The sequence below is a fragment of the Pteropus medius genome, unplaced genomic scaffold (assembly GCF_902729225.1).
Source record: "Pteropus medius unplaced genomic scaffold, Ma_sr-lr_union100, whole genome shotgun sequence".
Taxonomy (NCBI): Eukaryota; Metazoa; Chordata; class Mammalia; order Chiroptera; family Pteropodidae; genus Pteropus; species Pteropus medius.
Window position 1 is genome coordinate 12,909,495 of NW_024342471.1, and position 24,995 is coordinate 12,934,489.

The 24,995-nt window shown below is 47.8% G+C and overlaps 1 long non-coding RNA gene across 1 annotated transcript in view; it reads right to left on the reverse strand.

The window, feature by feature from the left end:
• Positions 1 to 5,447: 5,447 nt before the first annotated feature.
• Positions 5,448 to 24,995, reverse strand: part of LOC120603667 (uncharacterized) — a 30,663-nt gene continuing 11,115 nt past the window's right edge. Inside the window, exons 2-3 of the long non-coding RNA XR_005653074.1 lie at positions 8,128 to 8,275; positions 5,448 to 5,768 (exon numbers count right to left, since the gene is read on the reverse strand). This is a non-coding gene — a long non-coding RNA (uncharacterized LOC120603667). The remainder of the gene's footprint in view (positions 5,769 to 8,127; positions 8,276 to 24,995) is intronic.

A 24,995-nucleotide genomic window follows, 5' to 3' on the forward strand; every position in this document is an offset into this window, starting at 1 on the left:
GCGCTGTACTAATCATCTCGCCCTAAGCAGCAGGGTTATCCCAAGCATCAAGTTAAAAGTAATACATGAAGTCAACCAGACCAGCACCTGGTCTGGCAGACCCTAGAAGTACAAACAACATTGACTAAATCTACTTCAGCACTTAGTCTGCCTTTCTTCTTCTTACATCCATGGGCCATAGCTGCACCCCCTCCCCAGGCCATCCTCTGCGATCTCTGTCTCCCTCATACCCATCTCTCTGCCCTCAGTGGCCTATAGAGATGGAACTAAAGACCCAGACACAGCGGGGCATGAAGAATGGCTTTGCTTGGCTCTGGGAGGCGAGCCTGAAAAGGGGGGTGGCCTTAAATGCATATTACTAAGTGAAAGAAGCCAATCTGAAGTGACTATGTGACATTCTAGAAAAGGCAAAACTATGGAGACAGTAAAAAGATCAGTGGTTGCCTGGGGTTTGGAGATAAGGAGGGAGGAATAAGTGGAGCACGGGGGAGTTTGGGGACAGTGAAACCACTCTGTACGATACCATAAAGGTGGGTACAAGTCATTATACAGTTGTTCAACACTGTAGAATGCACATCAGGAAGAATGAACCCTGATGTAAACTATGGACTTTGGGCGATAACAATGTGTCCACGTAGGTTCACCTATTGTAACAAACATACCACTCCGGTGAGGGATGTCAATAATGAGAAAGGCACTTTTGGGTGGGGCAAAAGGAAACACTGTATTTTCTGCTCAGTTTTGCTGTGAACCTAAAACCGCTCTAAAAAATAAAGTCGATTTAAGGATGGAACAGCCTTTCAGTGCTTTGGTCCAGAGCAGATGCCAACGGCAATAACCAGTTTCGAGGAAGAGCCATCATGTGAGGGGCAAATAAAGACGCCTTCTAAGTTTCAATCGTAAAAAATAAGGATGCAACAGAAAAAGTCCAGCCGGAAAAAAAGTCCAACATGAAAAGAGCAGCACTTAGCTCAGATCCGTGGGCTCTGCCTGCCCTGGGTCTTTTCTGTCCTTGGCCACAGCCAGCAAGGTCAAGCCTTTCTGGTCCAGCAAAGTCAAGCCGTTCCGGATGGAACATCCCTGATCTTCTAGGCCTCCCAGTCTCGCTCCGACATCTTCATTTCTCTTTATTTGCTCTTTCTTTCCCTTCCACCACAATACGCTCAAACCATCCAAAACTTTCCCGTTATCACTGAGCCTCCCTAATTAAGCTAACATTATTAAAAGGTTGGGGGTGGGGGAGAACCCTCCCAAATTCTCTTTGCATTTCAGTAGCTCTTTAATATGCGAGGCAAGGAGAGATGAGCTGCTCCTAATTGCCAGTCCCTGGAGTAGCCAGTCAGAAAATGAATTGATGCGTTTTTTCCTTATGAACAATGCATGTAGCACAAATTGCAGCGGCCGTCACCAGAGATTTAATTACAAAATATCATTACTTTCACACATCATTTCAGATTTGGCCTGATCAAATCAAAGTGAGGGCGAGAGGGAGCGAAAACTGCACTCTTAGCAGGGTCATTCATTTGGGGTGGCTGGAACGTGGTGGGAAACTGGCATTGTCGAGATGTCCTCAGGGCCACTGCAGGGAAAACAGCTGCCGGAGACATGGATAGGAAGGGAGATTCCTGGGGTTCAGCGCTTCTGCAAAGTGGAGGCTGCGGGCTATGGGTGTGTCCCCAAGGCATGAAAGAGAACACCCTCAAGGGAGGTATCGGATTGCAGAGAGTGCAGGCCCCTGCAACTCCAAGGTGCTACAGCATTTCCTTCATCTGCAGCTTTCAGCAACGGATGTCTTCAAATCATTCATTCTACAAGCATTTGTGGAGCACCTAGTATGTGCCGGACACTGTGCTCTCCCTGAGGCTGCAAAAGACTGAGCAAACAATTGTGGTCCCTGCCTTCGTAGGGTTTACACTGCGGTTGGAGAAACAGATTTGAATCAAATTGTCACAATAGAGTTAGAGAGACAGAAGCGGGAGAGAAGCCAGACTTTCTGAGTTTGAATCCTTAATTCCATCATTTGACAGCTATGTGACCTTGGCTAAGCCACTTGACCTCTTCATGCCTCAGCTTCCTCGTCTATAAAATGGGGATAACACTAGTACCTAGCTCATAATCGTGTTGAGGATGAGATGATGTGACATTTATAACACACATGGAACAGTGCTTGGTACATGGTAAGCTCTGCGTGTTTGTGAAATAAATACAAATATAAGATTGCAGCTCTAAGAAGCAGAGTATGTAGTGCTCCGAGAGCCTATAATAGGAGGATTTGACCCAGGAAAGTCAAGAAGGGCTTGAACCGAAATGTGAAGGAAGGCGAGATGATAATTAAAAGAAACTCTAAAGCAGAGTGGTCTGAACGCTAAAGCAGCAAAAGCAGCATGTGCGAATGTCCTGTGGCAGAAGTAAGCATTTTAAGGGCAAGGGATTGAACGGAAAGGCCATGTGCCTGAAGTGTGATACAAGCTAAGGATGAGGAAGCTGGCAGGCCCAGTCCATGCAGGGCCTTGTAGGCCATGGTAAAGAGTTTGGACTATAAAAATCACTCACGTGCACTGGAATCTTAGAAACATTCATCTCTCAGCTAGCCTCAGTGGTGATAAATTTATTGCAAACGTGGCTCCAATTTTTCTCCTCCTTTATCCACATGCCTTGCAATGTGACTTTGCAGTTCCTCCCATCAAGAGATGAAGCGTATTTCACCATCCCTTGAAACCAGGCTGGATTGTGACTTGCTCTGCCCAACAAAATATGTTGGAAGTGACACTGTGCCGGTTCTGAGCCAAGGCCTCAGGCAGCCTTGCATGCTTCTGCTTGTTCTCTTGGAACTCTGCTCAGCCATCGTTAAAACAAGTTTTGCCTAGCCTGCTGGAGGATGAGCGACCACAGAGAGCAGAATTGAGTCACCCAAGCTAAGGCCATTTTAGACCAGCCAACGATCACCTCACATGAGCCCCAGCTGAGAAGAATAGAACTACTCGGCCAAGCCCAGCCACGATCAGCGGAACCCTGAGCCGACCCACAGAATTAAGAATTAGATAAACAGTTATTGTCTTAAGCCACTAAGGTTTGGAATGGCTTGTTACACAGCAGTAGCTAACTGATATACAGACCAGGCAAGAAGGGGAAGGAGCACATGGAGCGAAATGAGTGAGAGGAGCACACGCTATAACGCAGTGTGATGCTGACACATCCAAGATGTGCAGAGCGATGGAAGCATCTAGGAGGGGGGACTTATTCTGCAGGGAAGAAAGAGGAGCCACAGTCTGAGGAGGCTTTTCCAGAAGAGAAGAAATGAGCACATTCATCCAGGGCAGACAGGTGGGAGGATCCCACCAGAGAGAAGAAAGAAAATGGACAACGGCAACAAGTCATGAAAAGAGAGGGGGCTTGGTCAAGAACAGGGAGCTTCAGGGTCGTCTAGGACGTGCAAGGAGGCAGCGCGAGAGGTGGAGCATCATCTAAGGAGCTCCCTGCTTGGAGGAATCAGGGAGGCAAGTATGAACCCTGCTGTGGCTGGAGAAGATGAGCAAGGGGCTTGGACAGAGTGGGACTGGACTAAGTCAAGGCTGGATGGCAAGAAGGAAGCACAGCTCCTTCCCTAGACCCACACAGCTCCTGGAAGGGATGTAGGTCACAAAGGTGTCCTGGACCGACCCCAAGACAAGACCATGTCTCCCGCTGTGTGTCCTTAGGCAGGTCTGCCCTCTCTGAGCCTGGCTTCTCCAATCCAAGTGGGTGTAAGAGTCTCACCCTGGCTTCTCAGAGGTCCTAGCATGGAGATCATGAAAGAAGGCTTGGAAGGCACTTTGTAAACGAGAAAGCCCACAGACTTGGAGGGGGTGGGGTTACTCTCGTTCCTTATTCTGTCTATTTTCTCCAGTTTTATCCAGGAAAGAAACTTTTCCCAGAAAACCATGCGTCAGTTAGAACCCCACAGGGAACAGGTGGCCATTGAGGAGAGTTTACTTGTTTTTTTAAGTGATGTAGGGAAACCAGCCAGTGGTGCTGTATCCCAGGGACAGCCACAGCGAGGAGCCCATACTACGCTGAGGCCTGAGGGACAGGAAGAGAAGGGAGCAGGTACGGGGACACAGGGGGAGAAGGGGCACGGACCGCAGCTGCGGCTCCTGTCACCCACCTGGCAGGGAGGAGGTTGGAGAAATCAATGCCCCCAGCTTCCCTTTCCTCCGGGCTCCAGCCAGAACCTCCCATTGGTTGAGGGCAATGAAGGCAGAAGGCAATGAAGCCCGTAATGCAGCCTTACAGCTCGGCCACCCGGGGCCGGAGCAGGGTGGAGACGGTGCACAAGGCTGCTGGGGAGGGGTCACAGGGAAGCTGTCTGGCACCACTTCCCTGGAGGATATGTCGAAGGACATGTGGGCTTCAGGGAAAGGCTGAGTCTCCAGAAGCCGGCACGATATGAGACCGAGGGTGGGACTCCCTCCCCTGCATCCAACTCCTTCTCGTTCTCCAGTCTTCACTCTAGCGGTTCTCAGAGTGTGGTTTGGGGACCCCCTAGGGGTCCACAGAGTCAAAACTGTTTTTGTAATCATACCAAGAAGTTATTTGCCCTTTTACTCTCTTAAGAGTATACAGAGGGATTTTCCAGAGGCCACAATTACCTGAAAAGGCTATTAAAATGCTCCTCCTTTTTCCAATTGCACGTTTGAGCGAGGCCAGACTCCCTATAGACATTTGAACCAAAACAACTTACCACAACGGATCGATCGCAGAGGCAGAGATGAGAACCCAGCAGTCTCCCATTAAGCCAGAAATGTAAAACATTTAGAAAAATGTAAAACAATGCCACTCACCTCACATTTTTCTTATTTTGGAAAACACGGGTACTTTCTGTTAAAAATGTTTGCTTTACATTGACATGTATTAGGTTTATTGTTATTATTTTACATGAATTAATATGTTTTTACTTTAATTTCTAATATGGTAAATATTGGCAGATAGAGCCCATATAAACAAAAGCTCTTCGAGGTCCTCAATAATACTTAGGCGTGGGAAGGGGTCCTAAGACGGAGCAGTTTGGCACCCACTGTTCTATCGATGCCCAGTATAACTATCTACGGAAGATGCCGCTGTCCACCTCCTGTAAGGGAGGAGGCTCAGAGACAGCGACAGCTCCCCAGGCCCACACAGCTGGTTAGAGGCACAGCTGGGATTCGAATCTGGGCTCTCTGGCACCGAGGCACCCACACCGTCCCCCCATCACCCACACAGCAAGAAGCCAGGGGAGCCGCGGATGACGGAACAGCACCTGGCTTCTGCCATCTCCGCCAAAAGGGAGAAATGACGGGGATTGATTGATCTCTGTGATCAGCTACAAATAGTCCCTACATGTGGCCACGTTAATCCGCTTCTCCCAGCCAGGATCTGACCGTCTTGAAAGGTTTATAGCAACAATGTGGTGCTGATTTATTTCTCCTTAATAAAAAAGTGATCAAGTGAAACCCGCATCTATCATTCTATTTATCACTCGAGGTGATTTATTAACTAATTACACTTGCAGTGGCTGCTGGCTCCAAGTATGGACAACAGTGGGAGGGGCGGTGTGGGAGGGGGTCGGTCCATGTGGTCATCAGTGCCGCCTTGGACATGCCCACCACCCTCATCTCCAGACCTTAGCCACTCACACACAAGCAAGACAACGCTCTTGAATGTGTGTGTTCAGGCTCCCAGAGAAGGGGGAGAAAGCGAGAGGGGAGAAACGCAGGGGCTGGGCAGACGTCTACTTCTTCCTCCCCTTGTCCCTGGAGAAGAAAGACAATGCAGTGCGCAGCTCTGCTTCCCCCAGCTGCCCCACCCCCAGCTTCCCCGCCCCCGACCCTCAACCTCGGTTCTTAGCTTGAAAGGGGACATTAAGGCAAGATCAGGAGGGTGTGGATGGTTTGGAGAGAGGGAAGATGAGAAGCCAACAGCCCAAATCAGAGACCCCAGGCTCTCGGGAAGCCTGCCAGAGAGCTGCCTTCCCCTTCCTCCCTGCCTTAAGGTTGCAGTAAAACAGGGGGCACCCAGTTAAGTGTGAATCTCAGAAAGATAAGGATTAATGTTTTAGTATAACAATGTTCCAAATGCGGCATGGGTGTCCTGTAACGTCTGGCCACCTCAGCCCCAGGTGGTAAGGCATGTGGTAGGGTATTCAGCTGACAAGAACTTCGAGAATCCCCAGGGTCCATCACCATGGCCAGCCTCCCTCTGCGTACCTGTTCTCCACCTGCTGTCCCTCTCTGGGCCCTGTGGGCATCCGACTGGGGGCTCTGGGAGGACATGACCTTCCCAGAGCTGGTGGGCAAGCCGCTCTACCTCGCCAAGCCTTATGTGTAAAATGGGGGGAGGGGGCATCTGCCCGTGTCCTTCCCCCAGGTGCCATGCAGGGCAGGCGTGGACAAGGCTGTCCCTCACCAGCTATGCAACGGGGTCCATGGCAAGGCTATCATGACTGAGCCTGGTGAAGGTTGGATTCCCTTTAGTCTTCTTGGGGACATTACAGCTATCATTTCAAACTTGTTTTAAATCGTCTTTCCTGAAACCTCGGATTTGTGATAGAAAAAGTCAGAAGGTAAGTTGGCACAGCCTTTGCGGAAGAGCATGATGCAGTATCTATTAAAATTGAAAATAAGGGCATGTCGTGCTTAAAATAGCGACTGGCACACGGACACACCAGTAAATCACTGGGCCAATGACTGCCCCGTTGGTGTGGTGCTCCCCCTCCCAGGCATCCGAGGAGGGACCGTGGGGCTCCTGCACCTGCCCTGGGATCAAGGGCATCACCCCAGCGCCGCTTCTGTTCATTCAAGAAATTGGAAGCAATCCGGAATCTATCAAGAGAGAATTAGATATGCGGACTGTGATGATGCAGTCAGACTATGCTGAAGTAAAGGAATGAGGGAAAGATACTTCCTAATCGGCCAAGATTTCCAAGATACATTGTTTTCTTTTTTAAAAAAAAAGAAAGAAAGAAAAAAAGAAAGAAAGAAAGAGAAAAAAAACAAACAGCAAGTTGAGGAACATTCTAGACCAGGGTTCCTCAACCCCAGCACTGTCCACCGATAATTCTTGTCGGCCGAGGCTGTCTTGTCCTGGGCACTGAGGAATGGTTAGCAGCACCCCCGGCCTCCACCCACTGGATGCCGGCAATGGCCTCCCCATCAGTCGTGATGATGAAATGTGTCTCGTCTCAGACACTGTCCCCTGCAGGGTAAGGTCACTCCCACTGTCCAAGCCAGAACCGGTGGTCCAGGCAGCATCAGGGATGTTTATGTGAACGAACGCAAACACCGAAAGCAGTATTCCTATAGGAGCTCAGGGGAGTTTATGAGGGCGCAGAGAAAAGGTGTGAGCTAAGGGGCGGGGCTCACCTGGGGGAGGGGGCGGGGAGAGGAGGATCAAGGGAGATCGTGGCCTTATGTGTGTTATCTGCATGTTTGCCAGTGAGACTGTCTGCGTTTGTCCATTACCTATATAATAAGAGAGTGGGAAGAGAAAAGAAATGGAAGAAGGAAGGAGGAGGGAGGGAGGGAGCGAGGAAAGGAAGGAAGAAAGGAAGGAAGAAAGGAAGGAAGAGAGGAAGGAACGAAGGCGGAGGACCCCAGAAGCCAGATCTGGACTGAGGTGCTGTAGGACCTCCGTGCTGCCTTTTCCTCTCTGGCCCTCTGTGTCCACAAGGCAAAGTAGGGGGCTGCAGGAACAGGTCTGCACAAACCCTCCCTGTCCTGTCCTCCGCCCTGGGGACCCCAAGGTGACCCAGGCTTCTCCCTCCACCAGCCCCTCCTCCACAGCCCAGCTGTTACACAAAGAGAAGCAGAGTTGGGGGTTGGCACCCCCTCTCCCGGCTCTAACTGATTATGCCTCCCGGGGGAGGAGGGAGGACAAGGCTGGTCAGCCGCCCAGCTCCACGCTGAGGACATGGTCGGGGCTTGATTAAATAATTACACAGAGCCTACTGAGTAATCACACCGTCTGGAGAAGCAAGGAGCACCTTCAGAGGGAGGCCCCATTAGTGATTTGGGGGCGTGTGACTGAGTGTGTCTGTCTCCTGCCTATGATAAAATTATCATCATAAGGCCTCATTAGCGAAACGCATCCATCTCCCCCATCTCATTCACTCACCTCCCAAACCCGGGTGTATAAAATAATCCTCACTTGAGATGGCTGAGGAAACTGAGGCTCAGAGAGCTCTGGGGGTTGGTTCAAGGTCCCAGGAGTAGCGTGGGAGCTGGTGCCAAACATGATCGTGAGCCAGGAAGTCGACACAGAGCTAGAAGGAGGTCCAGGACCGAAAGATCTGAGGAGTGGTTTTGTTGGGTTTCTGTTTGTTGGGTTTTTCTGTTTTTTGTTTTGTTTTGTTTCCCCATGAGGATTATTTCTCTCCTTCCAATTTTGGGAAACAAATCTAAAACCGGCATTGGAGCCTTCCTAAGATCTCTTGCTGCCAAGAAAACAGCACAGAATGTGGAGTGAGTGAGTGGTGGGTCCTGCTGTCAGTATCCCCCGCCCACCCAGGCCCGGGAGTGGGGGGGAGGCTGGAAGTGAGGGGCAGTTTCACGGGCTCTGCTGTCAGGCTGGCACCTCTTGAGCTACCCCGTTTCCAGGGTAAGGACCACAGGCCTTGCCGACAGGGGGACAGTGAGACTCCAGCACCCCTTCCAGCCAAGTGTCTGGTTTAACTGGAAAGAGATACGAATGGCTAACAAGAGGTTGTGTCATAGAACTCTCCGTGACCCAGAGGGAGATGTCCCCTGCCTGCTCCTTGCTCATTGTCCAGCTACGCACTGGCCAGGCCTACTGGTGCATCTACACCGGGACAGCCCAAATTCGTTAATAATGATTATTAGTCTTTTCTCCAGAAGAGGCACACAATCAAAGGGCCATTAAAAGTAAGTGCTAGAGGGTCGGGGGAAGGGAGCGGGCAGAGGATGGGCAGGCAGAGCTGGGTGAGAATCCTCCGAGAGACTTCTTTGCCTCAGGACCTTGGGTGAGTCGCATCTAGTCCTGCTGCTGAGGCTCAGGGTCCCCATCTCTGAAATGGACAGGCAGTGTGACAGTGTGCGTGGAAGTGCCTATCCAGTAGGAATGTGTTGGGTGACCCTCCTACGAGGCTCCCAGCACCACGACCCTGCGGGGAATAGCGGAAGGGGGAGAGGGTGATGCCCCTGCTAGGCCAGATCCCGGAGCAGCCGCTTCTCAGTACTCAGCGGCCCTCCCTCTGGTCCCTGGGCACTGCCACCCCCAGTCCCAGCACCCCCAGGACAGGGCCACAGCTATGCCCCCTCTTTTGGTTTCAGGGCCGGACAACAGAGGCACCAGGAGCCGCGTTGGAGAGGAGGGAGGGGACCAGGACACCTTGGAGGAGGAGGCTGGACCAAACAGGGCTGCCCAGCCCTTAGCCGCCCCTCAGCCCTCAGCTCCCACCTGCCATCTGGTTTCCCAGAGGCCTCAGGTGCAGAAAGAGGGCCCCAGACCCCGCATCCACCAACTGACCCTGCAACTGTCCTGGATGACAAGAGAACAGGATATCGCCCTCTGCTGGGCACCGGGACATCCAACATAAAGCCCCATGCACAGGTGGCTGTGAAATGCATCCCCCACTTTCCCAAAAAACAAAATTCAGACAGGAGCAAAGAAAGGAAGCATTAAAAAAAAAGAAAAAAAAAGAATCCCACAGCCTGTCAGGTCCATGTCCTCCTCAGAGAAGGGGAGACGCCCGAATTCCAGATGTGCTGAGCCCTGGGTTTTTGAGGTCGTCCGATGCCTCTTGAGGACAGGAAATGAAATTTTACAAAGGCCCCTATCATGTGCCAAGCTCTCAACCTTGTTACTTCATCGAGCAGCCACAAGGACACCACAAGGTTGGTATTAGTCATTCCTGTTTTCCAGAGGAAAAACTCAAACCAAGCAGCTTGTCCAAAATCCTGCATCTGGAACAGTCACAGTGCCAAAGCCAAAAGTCAGGGCCAGAAGTGTCAGACTCTGACTTGCTTCCTCTTCCATTCCTCCACTTGGCCGCTAGGCACCCAGAGATGGTGGCCGGGTGGGTTGGAAGACACGTCTCCACTATGACACCGATAAGAATTCTAGGTGACACTTCCCAAATCCCTCCTGTGTGCCCGGCCCCAGCTCCCCCGGGTCTGAGTCGTTGATCCTCCCCCAACTCAACGAGGCCAGGAGTATCATATATATTTTCTAATGAAGACACTGAGGCACCAAGAAGTTAAGTGATTTGTCCAAGGTCACGGGATAAGGATATGGCAGAGCATGGCCCTCACCTGAGGGACTATAAACTCTGCAAGCCCTGGTCACACTCTGGCCTGGTCCCCCACCGGCACAGGGCTTGGAACAGAACAACCGATGAGTAAATAAGTGTTGGACGGGAGCGGGGCTTGCTAGGGGGAGGCGAGGATGACGCATTATCACAGCAGCGCAGGGTAATGGTCAAAGGTGGCATCCAGAGCCAAACTGCCAGGGTTCAGAACCCGGCTTTGCCCTCTTTTACATAAAAAAAAATTCTTAATTTGTCTCTGTGTCAATTTTCTTATCTGAGAATGATTATCCTAATAGTTCTTACCAGCTGGAGTTCTTCAGAAGAACTAGTGAGTTGCCACTGTACAGCCGGGCGCCTGGTGAGTGCTTTACATCTTGTGGGTCAGAGGGCAGCAGGAAGCACTAAAGCTTTGGACTGGCCCACAGCCTGGCCCCTCAGACTCCACACCGAGGGTGAGCACCTCCTTAAACTTTGCACCCTGGGCACTACACTTGCCTTACTCTACACCAACCCTGGTTTGCCCACTACTTTCCATCCCAGCTCCCCTGGTGTCCGGCTGCCCCCATTCAGAGAATGGGGCCCCTCAGACCAGCCCTGCAAGGGTCTCCAGCCTGAGAACAGTGAGCTCCCCATCCCTGAGAGTTTAGTGCAAAGGCCAAATGGCCACCTGGAGACCTACAGTCAGGATTACCGCTGGAAGGGAGGCTGGAAATTACAGAAGCTTTGAGCGAGCTGACGGGCTTAAGTATCGCCTTTGCGAATGATCATAGCGCCACCTGGTGGCAATGAGGAAGATGGCCCAATTGGCCTCCGGGGGCGGCGGGCGGGGAGGCGGGGCGGGGGTACCGGTGCTTCTCACAAGCAGGGCGTTCATTTATTTACATACTTATTTATTCACATTCTTGTTTGTTCAGGATTTTTTTTTTTGTATTTAAGTATAGTTGGTATACAATATTATATTAGTTTCAGGTGTACAATATAGTGAATCAACATTTACATACCTTTAGACATTCAGCAAATATCAATGGAGGTCTTAATACCAAGCGCTTTCATGGGTTGTTTTTATAGATTATATCGTTAAATTCTAACAACACTCTAAAGAAGGAAAATATCATTATCCTTTGTACAGATCAGGATACCGAGGCTCAGAGACGCAAAGTTACTCGCCTAAGGTCACACAGCTAGTGGCAGAGCCAGGATTTGAACTCTGACACCACAGTCTTCCCTCCTAATCTCTAAGCCTCGGGGGATTTAGTGAGAAAGAAAATAGACACCGCATCTCCCATTCTTATGGAGCTTACAGTTCATTTAGTAGGTGCCCACTCTGCCTTAGGCACTAGACAAGGCACTGGGGACGGCATGGTAAAGAAGGTACCCAGAGTCCCTGCCCAAGTGGATCTTGTGGGGAAAATGGACATTAATCAAATAATCACACAAATAAATATACAAGACCGATAAGAGACATGAAAGAAAAGTGTGGCTTCCGAGACAGGATATCAGGGTGTCTACCTGGCCTGGGGGTCAGGGAAGCCTTCCCTGGGAAAGTGATCTATTGAGTTGAGGTCTGAAAGATGACCAGACCTTACCCGGGCACTCATCGATTTCTTAGCAAATGAAAGTAGTGTGTCTGCCATCCATGTTTTCACACGTTTTGTTACAAATATATAAATCCATAAATAATAAATGGAATGTAGGCTTTTGCAACTTGTTTTCCGGCTCCGTATTATTCCTCAGATCTCTGCACGTCAACACCTAGAACCGTTCGTTCTAACTAAGGAGGCCGTCATACCACTGACATCTCCCATATGCATTGAAATTTATTTTTTCATGCCCCTGCTGATGACATGGGTTTTATCTAAATTTTTACTTGTACAAGCAGTGCTGCAGCCCACAACCATGCATCTCAACGTGTGAGTATGTTCTAGTTCCCATGGATGTGGCCATATTCTTTTGAATAGCTTTTAACATCATTTGGGTGGGAGGTAGGGAGGAAATAAGTTTCTATTAATAAAAAGTGTATACAAAAACAAATTTACTAGTTTGTTTACCCTGGCTGACGCCAAGTTAAGTTTCTAAAGCCCACTTGCCAAAATGTTTCCCACGTTTCTGTTGACCTTGTTCTTTCTTCCCTTTTCTTTTATTATTTTTCCAAGACAGACAACTTCTTAGGAGACATACTTAAGGGTTTTAAGTGATGTGTTGTTGTTGTTTTTAATTACTTGTTTTATAAGCACGACAACCTTTTGCGAGCCTGATTTCAGGATTTCAGCAGAGTGCTCTGTGGCCTTCAGCTAGCTAGTCTCAGGGCAGGTGGCACCCCGGTAGTTACACTATGCGACCAGCATGTACAATACCCAGAGATAGATGGCACCTAGGAGGAGGGGCTTACGTTTCTAGTCAAGTGTTTGCACATTGGACCAGTTTGCACGTTGCCCATTCTGGGAGGACCTACATGGGAAAACCTGAGTTATCCAGCACCATGCAGTCTATCGATCCCCATCATGCATTGTGGCCCCACACCTGGTTCCAGGTGCGTGTGTAAACTCCATATTCAAGACAACTAGAGGGTCTGGTCTGAGAGAAATACCAGTGACATAGGCCCTGAGGCCCATGGTGGTCTCTCTTTGTGTGTGTGTGTATGTCAGGTGAGCGGTGACTGCCTGGTTTCCCTTTCCTGGAACTGTCCCTGATTTTCAGAACCGTGGTGAAGCCTGGGATAGTGGAGGGTGAAACTGACTCTATGGCCAGATCTTACCACCTTCTCTACTATGTTCATCTATAGTCCACTCTGCTGAGCTGAGCTGAGCTGAGCTAAGCAGGGCTGAACTTCTAAAGTCACACCGCAAGAGACCGGACATCTGGTCCAGCAGCAGTTCCAAATTCTGCCACTAGATAGCAGCAGAGTACTGGCTCTGGCCCTGGTCTTTCCCTGGCTTGGGGGTCCTCTAGGACTCTCAGATCTGCATCCAGATCCCTGTTTGTGGTTCCTCTGTTTGTTTTAGCTTGTGATTCCTTCTGGGGCTTCCTGCCCCCCCCCAAAAAAAACCTCCATCTAGATAAGATACTGCAGTCAGCTGAGACACAAAAAACCTTCTGTTTCCAAAGGAACTTGTTTTTTCCATCATGCTGGAGGCATAGGGTGGAGCTACCAGAAAGCCCTGAAAATCCAGAAGGTCACATGAGGTGACTCAGGCCAGTGTGCATGACAGAGGGGATTTCCAGAACCCAATAAAGTAGTCCTGCTTCCTGTCCCAGCTCTGTCCCTTCACCTGGTGGCTTAGCTCCATCCACTCTTTGGAGCCATGGCTTTGGCCCCTGCCTGGCTTGGGAAGGTAGATGGAGGCCCAGGGGTTTTCAGTGGTCTGTGGCCACATTTCAGAAGCCCTGCCTTCTTCTCTGCCCACCATTCCAGGCAGTCTTGACCTCACCAGCCTTAGACCCCTACATCCTATGCATCAGCACAGAGACTGTGAGAGCCCAGATCTCTGGACCAGCACAGATCCATGTGATGGCCCCAGGATGCTCTCTCTGGCCTGGCTTCCAGCCCTTGGCACCCCACTCCCTGGTCAGGGTAGACCAGCCTATATGGGAAGGTGAGCAAGAACAAGCCATGACCTGGAAAGCCTGCCTGAAGCCAAAGGTGTGAGGTCTGAAGCTGGAGGTCTGGCAGGTTCCCAGCTCCACACTCACACCTCCTTCATTGCATGCATAGTGATTACAATCCCATGACGTGTGACCTTTTAACATCCTGCTACCCTCCTAACCTGTAAGCCCCATAAAAGGGTCCATGTTCATCCTTGCAACCCTTACGTTGAGCACAGTGCCTAGTACATAGTAGCGCGTAGGGAGTTCAAGCCTTTAAGCCTACAGAAACTGAGCTCCTTCTCCCCTTGTTGCCAGTGTAAATACCCGGGGTCTCTGGACCCCTTTCAGGAACTGGAAGGGCAGGACACACCCACCCAGCCCCCTTAGAGTAAATATACACCTTCACTTGTTTGTTAAAGTCATGCTTCTTTAAGCAGTGGGAGCATGTGGGAAAACTTTCTATTTCCCTTTATTGTCACTGTTTTAACATAAACATATCTTTTTCAGCTAGGTGGAGAAATGATTAACCCACCTCATTGGTTTGGAGGAGAGGAGAATGGGCACGGTGCTCCCACCACTAAACTTAACGCCACTCCTCTCTGCAATTAAACAAACGGGCAGCAGATGGCGCAGCAGGCTCACAGCCGGCTTCTCAGCCGCCTGGACCACCCCTTTCATGGGGGTGCAGGGTGGCGGGAAGGTCAGGTGTGGAAGAGGTCTTTCCCTTCTCTTCTCCAAATTTCGCTCTAGGAAGAAATGCCCAGAGGGGCCCCAGTTCCATAATAGGTGAGGTCAAAAATCCTCAGGAAGGGCAAGGCAAGGGCATAAAGGCCAAGCGTCACTCAGGCTCAGGAAAGCCAGTTTGGGGGCCTGCCCTACTTCATGCTCTATCCTCTGAGTCAGACACAAGGACCAGAGGTCAAACCTGCACGAGTTGAATGAGAAGGTTAGGCTGGGTTGCAGGGCAGCAGAAAGGAGGAGCAGCTAGTTTACAGGATGCTTAAGATGGCCAGGCACCTTTTTACAGACATTTGATATTTCATCTCATCTTCCCTGTGGCCCAGTATGGGACCTGACATCAAAAATAGTGAACTGGCTGGAGATATAACAGCAATGCATCATTTTTTTAATCTCTCCCAATTCCCACATAAAAATAAACAGGGAAAATTAACAAAAGCAAAACCCACAGACAACATTCGCTTCAAAATTAGGCAACATAGGTATCCCCATGAATACCAAAATGAGTGGGGGAGCACAAACCCCAGTAGCCACCTGCATGTTATCAGATGCCCTAGGATCTCCCCTGAGAGGCTGTTCCCAGCTTGGCTCTGGCCTTTGAAGCCCCATCCGTAGGCCAGCAGAGGGAAGCAAGGAGGTGTCTGATGGACCTGAGAAGAAAACTCCAAAATAGCCAGGAGGTAGGTGTTCACTGGAAAACATAGAGGGACAGTTTGAGAAGAGCCACTGAAACCAGGAGGGGTCTTGTCTAGTCTCATAGCAGGTGAGGTCAGGAGCCCTCAGGAAGGGCTGAGGGTCTGGAGCACACCAACCCCCAGCCTGGCAAACTCTCCATACTGGCCAGCTGGGGTTCCTTTTCAGGACAGGGTCCCCTGCTGAGGAGAAACTGCTTGGAGCCTGATCGAAATGGAAGAGGCTCTTTCAAGACAATCGAGAGGAAGGAAAGGACAGATCCAGATGAAAGTGGCAGAAGGAGATTAAGCTGGAAACTTCAGAACCCAGGCCACCACCATCTGTGTAAACCACATGAGAACAAGGGGACGAGGAGCTTGCGAGGTTAGAAAAATGCCTTCCTGAATGTCACCTTCGAGTTTAGGAACACTAACTTCACAGGAAAATGAGCAACCGAGAAGTGTTCGGGTCAAATGCCACAGAAAATTAATTTCAGCCAAAGGAGAATTAGGGTCAAAATAGCATCCCTACGAAGAATAATATCATGCCAGTAACACGTTTCTTCAGAACAGATCAAAACCAAACTCTCGTGCTGCAAAATGACCTAAAAGACGTTCTTTAATTAGGCAAGATGTGAAAAAAACAACATAAATCAGAATTAGAAAATCTTATATATATATATATAAGATGACAACACTCAGGAAAGAAAGACAAGAAAAAATCATTTTAGAAATGAAGGCTGAAACAGAAGGAACATAGAGCAAATTAACCCAACCTTAAGTAATGCCTTAAGAGACAAAGGCGAAAAGGGGGGAAATATTGTAAATCAACAAGAAATGAAGAAAGAATTTTTGATATTCTAGAGAAAGTGAAAAATATTGGAATTAGGCAAAGAAGTTCCAACATACAAATAATGAGTCCCTGCGGAAAAACCAAAGCAAGAGAATACGACAAATACTAAAAACTTTAATTCAAAAAAACTTGCCAAAATTTTTTAAAATTGAAATTACATATTGAAAGTTTATACTACATACCTGAAAATATCAGCAAAGAATAATCAGAAATAATTAAGACATTCTACTACAATTACTGGACTTCAAAGAAATAGAAAAAAATCCTTTAGTCATCTAGGCAAGTAATAACAAGAACAACTGGCATAAGAAAACATAAATTAGATTATTGTCAGGTTTTTCGAGAGGTATGCTTTATGCTAGAAGAAAATAAAGTGACATATGTGAGCTATTCAAGAAAGGAAAATGTAAGTTAATAATTTTATGTCTAGCAAAATGGACTTTTAAGCATAATAGGCTTAGACAAATTATTATTAACAGGAAAGAACTCAGGGAATATTGTTCTGATGCGCCTTTCCTGAAGAATCTTCTAGAGAACAAGTATCAGACAACCAAAACAACTAGAAAGACTAAAAAAAAAAAAAAAGGACTGGTAGTGAACATTAAATACACTTACTGTTAACAACTTCTGCAAATGGGGGTGGAAAGGAGATAGTATAGCACCTAACAGCTACCTGTAGTTACAAGACCATTAATAAAGTATGGAAAATGGGAAGAGCCTATGTCAGGAAAAAATGTTTTTAACTGTTCCCAGTAATTCGATTGGTGGTGGTATTACTGTCGTCATTTTGAGACTATTACATGTCTTATGTGTGTGATGTGGGATAAAGCTAACAAGTGTTTTTGAGATGTTCTAATTCTATGATCCCCTATTTCCTTGAAGGAGAGATACAATACAAAAGAGATTAAATAAAAATCCTAACTGTGAATTAAAATTATCAGTATGGACATAGGGTGCTGTCTTCTTGGTTTCTGGCTGGGGCGAGGGATGTATGATAAAATGTTTCTTTATAACCAAAAAGGTGCAATGGAATAACATCCCTAGCGCCTAGATGGTGATCACAAAATACCATTTCTCACTTTAAAAAAAAAAGGAAAACAAAAATCTCATGGAGAAAAGCTGATTCTAGGTCTGGAGCAGAAAATGTACAAGATGAATCTGGTACATCTCATTATTCAGAGAGCAAGACTGCTCTCAGAAACCACTAGGTTTAAATCGAAAGGACTCAAGCCAACATGAAGAGGCTCTCATGACATGAGACAATGGGACAATTTGACCTTCAAAAAGAACCACACTTGTAACTGATTGTAACCCCTCAAATATGTTTAGATACTAGAGTTGATAATGATATTGAAAAGAAATGCACTGGTCTCCTTTGGAAGGTGATAGAGAACCAATTTATTCTCTTGAAAATTGGTGAATGGAGGGGAAAAATCAGCCATGAATCCTCCTTCCTATGTGAACTGTACCACTGAGTAACAAAGAGTAAATGAGGGGATGCATCTCTTTATAAAAGTCTCTTTCCAACTGGTAACTGAAAAAGAAAGAAGAGGTTGAGCATGTTGCTACTCGTAACTCCCGATCAATTAATGGACTAACCGATAATGATCACCAACCACTCCTGACATTAAGTGCCACCAGATGAAAGAACATAAGCCTGAGAATCGAGCCAGAGGGAGAGACTCTATGTCTGATCGAGCCTCTGGTCCCAGCTGCCAACTTGCAGGAAGCGTAGAGAACAGAGGAACAACCTTGACTTGCATGTTGAGGATGAAGTCAGCAAATGCAGACTGTGGGAAACTCTACAAACAGCTGGGTCCTTCAACAAATAGCTCGTAAGGAAAAGAAATGGTAGAGGGGGACCTATTGATTAAAAGGGACTTTAAAGATGTATATTTTTTTAATGGGCAAGTCTAAACTTATAGTATCTAGAGATACACGGGTAATAAAACAATGTGTTGCAGGAAAACCATGACGAAGTCAGGCTACTAGTTCATTGCAGTGAGAGGGCACACATTGTAACAAGGCACCTGGAGGGAATTGAGGAGATGAGTACTTGAGAAGTTCTATTTTATTAATTTGGGTAGTGGTTACAAAGATGTGTGTCTTAAGATAACTCATTAAAACATCCATGTGTTTCGTGTGGTTTTCTGTATCTAAAAAAAAAAAAGAGAAGTTTTACTAAAAAAAAAAGTTTTAAAAATAGAAGACGGAAATGATTGAATGAATGAACAACCCTAGTAGGTCTCGCTGGTCTTTTCCGATGAATGACGAAGGGAAAACTCAGAGAGGAAAGCAGTTTGCCCCAGGCCACACAGCCGCTGAGCTGCCCATTTGGGCTCGGAGCCCAAGTGAGGTTCGTCTTTTCTTTCCACAAACGGTTGCTGACACCTGCTGAGTTTGATTGCAGACAGCTGAGTTGAAACAGCCTGACTCCAGACCCACCTACACTGCCTGGGGCGAGTGTAAAGGGCATTTGCTGGTCTTGGCGCCCAGGTGGGCGTAGCCATGGCAGAGCCCACGTGGTGCTCTCAGAATCTGCGTCGACATCGTCTCGCCCCAGACTCAGAACATGGAAACGCTTTTGATGAAGTTTCGCTTTTGTTTCTCAACACCTCCCAGAGTATTCTGTCCCCTGGAGGTTCTGGGAAAGGGTCATGACCTGAAACTAAGGGGTCAGATTCACACACACCCCCAAAACCTTGCTACCCCACCTGGAGGCAGTGTCCCCAATGAGTGGCAGCAAACAGGGAGGAGATGAAACTGCCATCAGCTCTGCGGGCTGAAGCCCCTCCCTTATCTGCCTTGGTCTCTGGTATCCCCAGCATCTGCACTCTGTCTCAGAAAACAGGAGCACTATACATGTTTGTTGAATAAATGATTGAGTGAATAAATGAATTTGATAGATCAATTTTGATCTATTACACACAAAGTCCAAGCCTGAAGCAATACTTTCAGAATATATTGTCTTTCGCTCTAACATGGGAATTATACTAATGCCTACCCCTAGGGTCATTGGGAAGACAGAATCAATTAATGAATGTAAAACCCTTAGACTGATGTCTGGCACATATGAACCTTCAGTGAGTTATTCCTGTAAACTGAGAGAAGTTTGTCCAAGGTTAGGACCCAGTCAGTTTGTCCAAGGTTAGGACCCAGTATGGGGCCAGGGTCAGAGGTCAGGGGGCATAGAGAGCAAGTTTAGTATGAGGTTAGGATTAGAGGGTCAGTCTGTGGCTGGTCTGCAGTCAGATTTTTAAATTATCTATTTGTTTACATATCCCCACATTGTTCCAGAAGGACTCGAGGCAGCTTATAGAAATATCAATTGCAGAAATCAGAAAAGGTAGAGATGGAAGGGGTTATGATCCTGGCCTGGGGCATTCATGCTAGCACCCCGAGAACCTCTCAGCCACCACTGAGTGACCAAATCCCGGACTCACTGGCCACTCTGAAGTCCACACCAACAGCCCAGGGTCAAGCAGAGCTAGCTCCTGGTGCAAATACCATGAGCTAACCCATGCAAAGCGCTGGCACACAGTACATTCTCCAAAAACTTTTGCTGTTATCGTCAGAACACAGGGCTGGCGTAGACCCAAAGAGCTCTTTGAGAATATGCAGTGAGCAATTGGTACCAGCATTTTCTCACTGGCCAGACCAGAACATCCTCTCCCCATGAGTAGCCTTTCACCCCCGAGTCAGAGCCAGAAGAAGTGAACGTTCAATGGCATCAGGCTGGGATGGCCAGCTGCACTCCGTCGGGGCTATCTGACCAGATACCCAAAGTCCATTGGCTCTGACCCTTTCTCTTCGGAACATACCTGGAAGAGCTCTGCCAGCCCAATCCCAGCCCCCAGGACACCTCTTTTCTTTATACTGTTGAATATATTCTCCAGGTGAGGAAAAATCCACAAGGCTTATTTCAAATGCTGAGGGTGGGGTGGGGGGCAGGTTATGTTAAATTCCTGTTGCTACTATAACAACTTAACCACTTAATACATAGTATCTTATAGTTCTGTAAGTCAGAACTGGTCTAAAATCAAGGTGTCAGCAGAGCTGTGTTCCTTCTGGAGGCTCCAGGCTAGAATCTGCTCCTTGCCTCTTCTGGCTTCTAGCAGCTGTCCACACTCTGTGGCTCGCAGCCCTGTCCATCTTTAAGCCAACAGTTGCATTTCACGATTCTGCTCCCTGTCCTTCTATCTCTTTCTCTGGCCTTGACCGTGCCTCCGTTTTAGCAGGATTCCATAATTACATAATCCTGATACTCCAGGATAATCTTTTCATCTCAAGATCCTTAATGTAGTCAACATCTGGAAAGTCCCTTTTGCATGTGAGGTAACAACATAGTCACAGTTTCAGGGATTACAATGTACTTGGGAGACCGTATTCTGCCCAGCACGGGGGACCTGGCGTTATAAATTCCTAGGATGCTGCGAATGCTAGGCTCTCTGCTCCACCAAGAGGGAAACTTTGTAACCAGGAAAAGAACTTTTGGTAAAATAGCCCATCAGAAGATAAAGAAAATAAGTATAACATCCCTCCAATCCTTCTAGAGTTTGGACAAGACATTATGCTCACCTCCCAAGGTAGCCCCAAAATTCGCCTGTGACACCAGCCAAGAGGAGGCAGCCAGGATCAAGCTTCACCTAATAGTGGGGGAAATCCAGCCCATGAATGACTTTGCCACACTCCTCGCTCATTTGTGATTAGAAAGACCATTTCTTGACAACTGAGATGGCCCAAAAAAGCAATGGCCACTTTGAGAAGCTGCCTTCCAGCTCTACAGAAAGTATTAAACAGGCCCAACAATAAAAGCGCTGGCATCCCCAGGGGCCCAGATTTGTGTCCCCCTCTCCTGTTTTGTCTGACCCACCAGCCCCCAGTTCATGGGAGCCACCACAGCTGGGAACCACTCAAGTATCCCTCTTGTAAAAATGGTTCTTTGAACTGAAAGTTATAAATCTCCTCTTAAGTGACAGGTTGACTGTTGCCTTGGCTTTCAGGAGACACAAACATAGGAGCGGTCCCCCCTTCACACTCTGAAGGGGGAAATCAGTCAAATACCAAGATCAGAACCTGATCTGCTAACCACGGGGCAGGAGTATGGAGAGGAGGCCACGTTGGGGGATGGGGACACTGAGGAAGACAACACACACCCATGGTGAGGGCTGAAGCTGCAGGTTAGGTTACAGTTGTGTTGTGCCCGGAAGCTGTCCTGTCTCTACCTGGAGGACTTGCACTTCTCTGCTCCAAACAGATTGGGCTGATCCCTGCATTTAACTCTCAAAGGCAACCCTGTCACTTTCACTTCCATGTTTCTGAGGTGGCCACCTCACTGCATCCCTCAAGAACTGACAATTCAAGAGTAAAGGTAAAAAAAAAAAAAATGTTTTTTAAAGTAAAGAAATGAGCACAAAAGGAAAATGAGAGAAGGAAAGCTAAGAGCAACCAGGGGTGAGATTAGTAAAGACAACACAGCCTCCGGAGTTCTGGGCCCATGGAAAGCATGGGCCACAAATCTGACTCTGAGCTTCCTAGCAACCATTGTAAAAAGGGAAACAATATCCATCACGTAATTAATAAAGCCTGTCAGCTGAAAGCAAAACCTTTTTCTTTCAAGGAAAATGCCTATAACTACTATTAAGATGTGGAAGAAATTTATCCTGGAGTTCCCACTGAGAGGCCACTGTGGACAGAATGAATGAACGCTGTCCTCAGCAAGATCCTAACAGTAAATCTTCTTGATGAAGGCCCACAGTGTGATACTGAAGCCCAGTAAAGTTAAAACAGTTCCTTCCTGGTGAATCCTTCAAGGTTAAGTCTACAAAATACCTGTTCAGATAAGGGTTACTAAAAATAAGCAGTTAAGTGATTAAAATGATCCTTTACGAGTTTATGAGTTTGAGAGATGTATAAATTTTGCCTCTGTGCTTCCTGCAAATTGGCAGCTGGATCCAAAGACTTGATCAGAGTTGGGTTCAAACCCTTTGGTTAGATTCTCAGTGACCTCACGAAACACTAGATACCAATGAGTATGAACTGTCAACAAGTACACACAAAAATAGGGATGAATTTCACCAACGCAATGTTGAGCAAAAGAAACCAGACACCAAAAAGTATACACTGTATGATTTCAAACATATAGAAATAAAAAAAAACCACAATACTAATATATGCTGCTAGAAGTCAGGATAGCAGTTAACCTTGGGAGGTCACGGCTATGAAAAAGTGTGGAAGGGCTTCTGGGGTGCTGGCAGTGAGTGTTGATGGCATGGATATTCAGTATGTGAAAATTCTTGTGATATGGGCACTTTTCTCAATGTATGTTACACTTCAATAAAAAGTTTTGGTAAGGGGTATCATGTCTTTTAGTACGAATTTAAAATTAGGGGTACTGTTTGGGAGGGACAGGGCCTCAGTCTGTGAACAGAGTTAGAGCTCCTTCTAGGGCTGGAATCTGAGCTCAGCTGGGATAAGTTTCAGGGTGGACACAGGGTCAAGACCCGCCTGGATCCAGGCTCATCCTAGCATAAAGGCTAGGTGGCTTCATGTCTTCTGCTTGACCACTGCCATTCTAGGGCCTGACCACTTGATGTCTCTATTCGACAAATTGCTAAGTGAGGAGCCAGCTGCATAGAGATGCCTGCACCATGAATGGACCTGAGCTGGCTGGTTGGGCTGGGGTCCATGTCCCATGGAATAGTGGGCAGTAGAGGGGACCACAGAGGCAAGGCCAGCTCAGAAGCCCTCAGTTTTGTTCCCTATCTCAGTCAGCATTATTTCATTCATTCACTCACTCATAGATTCATTCATTCACTGTTTCATCAGCTCCTGCTCTGGGCCAGGCACTGAGGATCCAAAGAGGGCAAATGGGCCATAGTCCTTGTCTCACAGAGCTTTCACATCATACTCATACTTCCTCTCTCCTTTTCCAGCTTTTCCGAATCCATCTCCCTGCCCAGCATCCACAGCGCTCCCAAGCCCAGAAGAACCTCCAGCATCAGAATCCACCTCCGACCAGTTCCTCTGCCAGGACCCTCTTTCCATGTCTGTCTCTCCCACCAGGAATGAATGTCTGAAGGGCAGGGGCCTCTGTTGTCTTCTAGACCCTGGCGTTCTCAGGGTCTGGCTCAGAATAGATGACCAAGAAATTTTTTTTGAGTGGAAATGAAATAGCAATGAGGTGGTCACATCCTACCTGCAGAACCAAGCAGAACAGAGCAGGGGGGCTTCCCCTGGGTCTGGGTCACCAGGCTCCCCAGACTTTGCAATTCTGGAGGAAGCCTCTGCCAGGGCTATTTGTCACGGTGGGTGTGAGCACCTGAGTAGGACTGAGAGCTGGAAGTTTCAGGGCTGGGAGACCTGCAGGAGAATATGCTGTCAGCCCAGCTCAGGACCCTGGGGCAGTTCTATTTCCCCTTTTTCAAAAGTAAACAAGGTGGGGGAAGGGAAGGGGCAGGCTTCCGCTCCACACTGATAGGCCCAGGGACCTGGATGTAGGAACAGGAAATATGAGGCGGCAGAGATTGTAGGAAACAGCTGAGCGTGCCTTGCCTGCCTCCACCTTTAGGCAGCTTACCAGCCATGTCAATCCAGCTTTGGCAGATAACGAAAGGCAAATAGACCACCTGAGTTGCGGCCTGCTAATATTCTGAGAAAGAGACCTGGGCATGACTTTAGGGAAAACAGGCTGGAAGGAAGGGGATGGAGAGCTGGAACTGCAGGCAGATACTCCTTGGAGGAGGTAGGAGGAACTGAGAGCCTAAGACACCCACTCAGATAGCCGCGTGGTTGCAGGCAGCTACCCTGGACCTTCAGAGGACAAGTTTTGTCCCATTTCCTTGGGCACCAGAGATGTCAGGACTAGGATGGGGCCTCCAGCCCCACGGGTCTACTTTCTACTGCCCCATGCATGTCCAATAGACATTTCCACATATGCTGTTACTTGAGGTTAGAGTAGACCATCCCTGTCCAGAACTTTCTGCAGTAACAAAAATGTTCTATAGTTAGGTTTTCCAGTACAATAGCCATTAGCTTCACAGGTCAGTAGCTACATATTGGACAGCACAGTTCTAGACTCCCCCTCCTTCCACTCTCTCACATCCTGCTCTTCTTCTTGTGCCTCAAGCTATGAGTCAAAAACTATGCTGTAATAGGTGTCAATTTCACAGGCTATAAACTCATGTAAAACAAATATATACAACGCTTAATTTTTCTATAATTAAGTGTAACGCCATTTGCCTAGTGGCAGAGATTTATTCTAAGTAAATTCAGGTTAAAGGCAGTCAAGTGAGGGTTTTCTCTCACCTTTTTTTGTCAGAGTACATCTACATCTCAGGGCAGGTCAAAGGATGTAGGTGGCACCCAAGCCTTCGGAGGGGGGACATTTGGAGCCCAAGGGACCAATGTTCATGCTGGTATCCAGATATTAGTCCAGGTCCTATTCACTCAATCTCTTTTTTAATCTCCAAACTTCATCTCTGGGTTCTACTAGTCCTACCACTCCTACAGGGTCCTGAGGGGCAGGTACAGAAGCCCTTCTCAAAGACCTGTCCCATCATCCACTGTTCCCACCTGCTACATATGCCCATACTTCCTTTCCTCATTAACATTTACTGAACACCTCCTAGGTACCAGGCATCTTCTAAGCACTTGCAAAACATTAGCCCATTTAGTCTTCCCAACTCCTCAAGGTAAATACTGTTATTATTCTCATTTTGCAGGTGAGAGAATGAGGCATAGAGAGATAGGATGAATAAGCTCACACAGATAGTATTCTTGGGCTAGGACTTCAAAATCCAATATTACATATGCATTACCTGGCAATACTAGGTCTAAGAATTGACCCCAAAAATATGCTAGCAGAGGC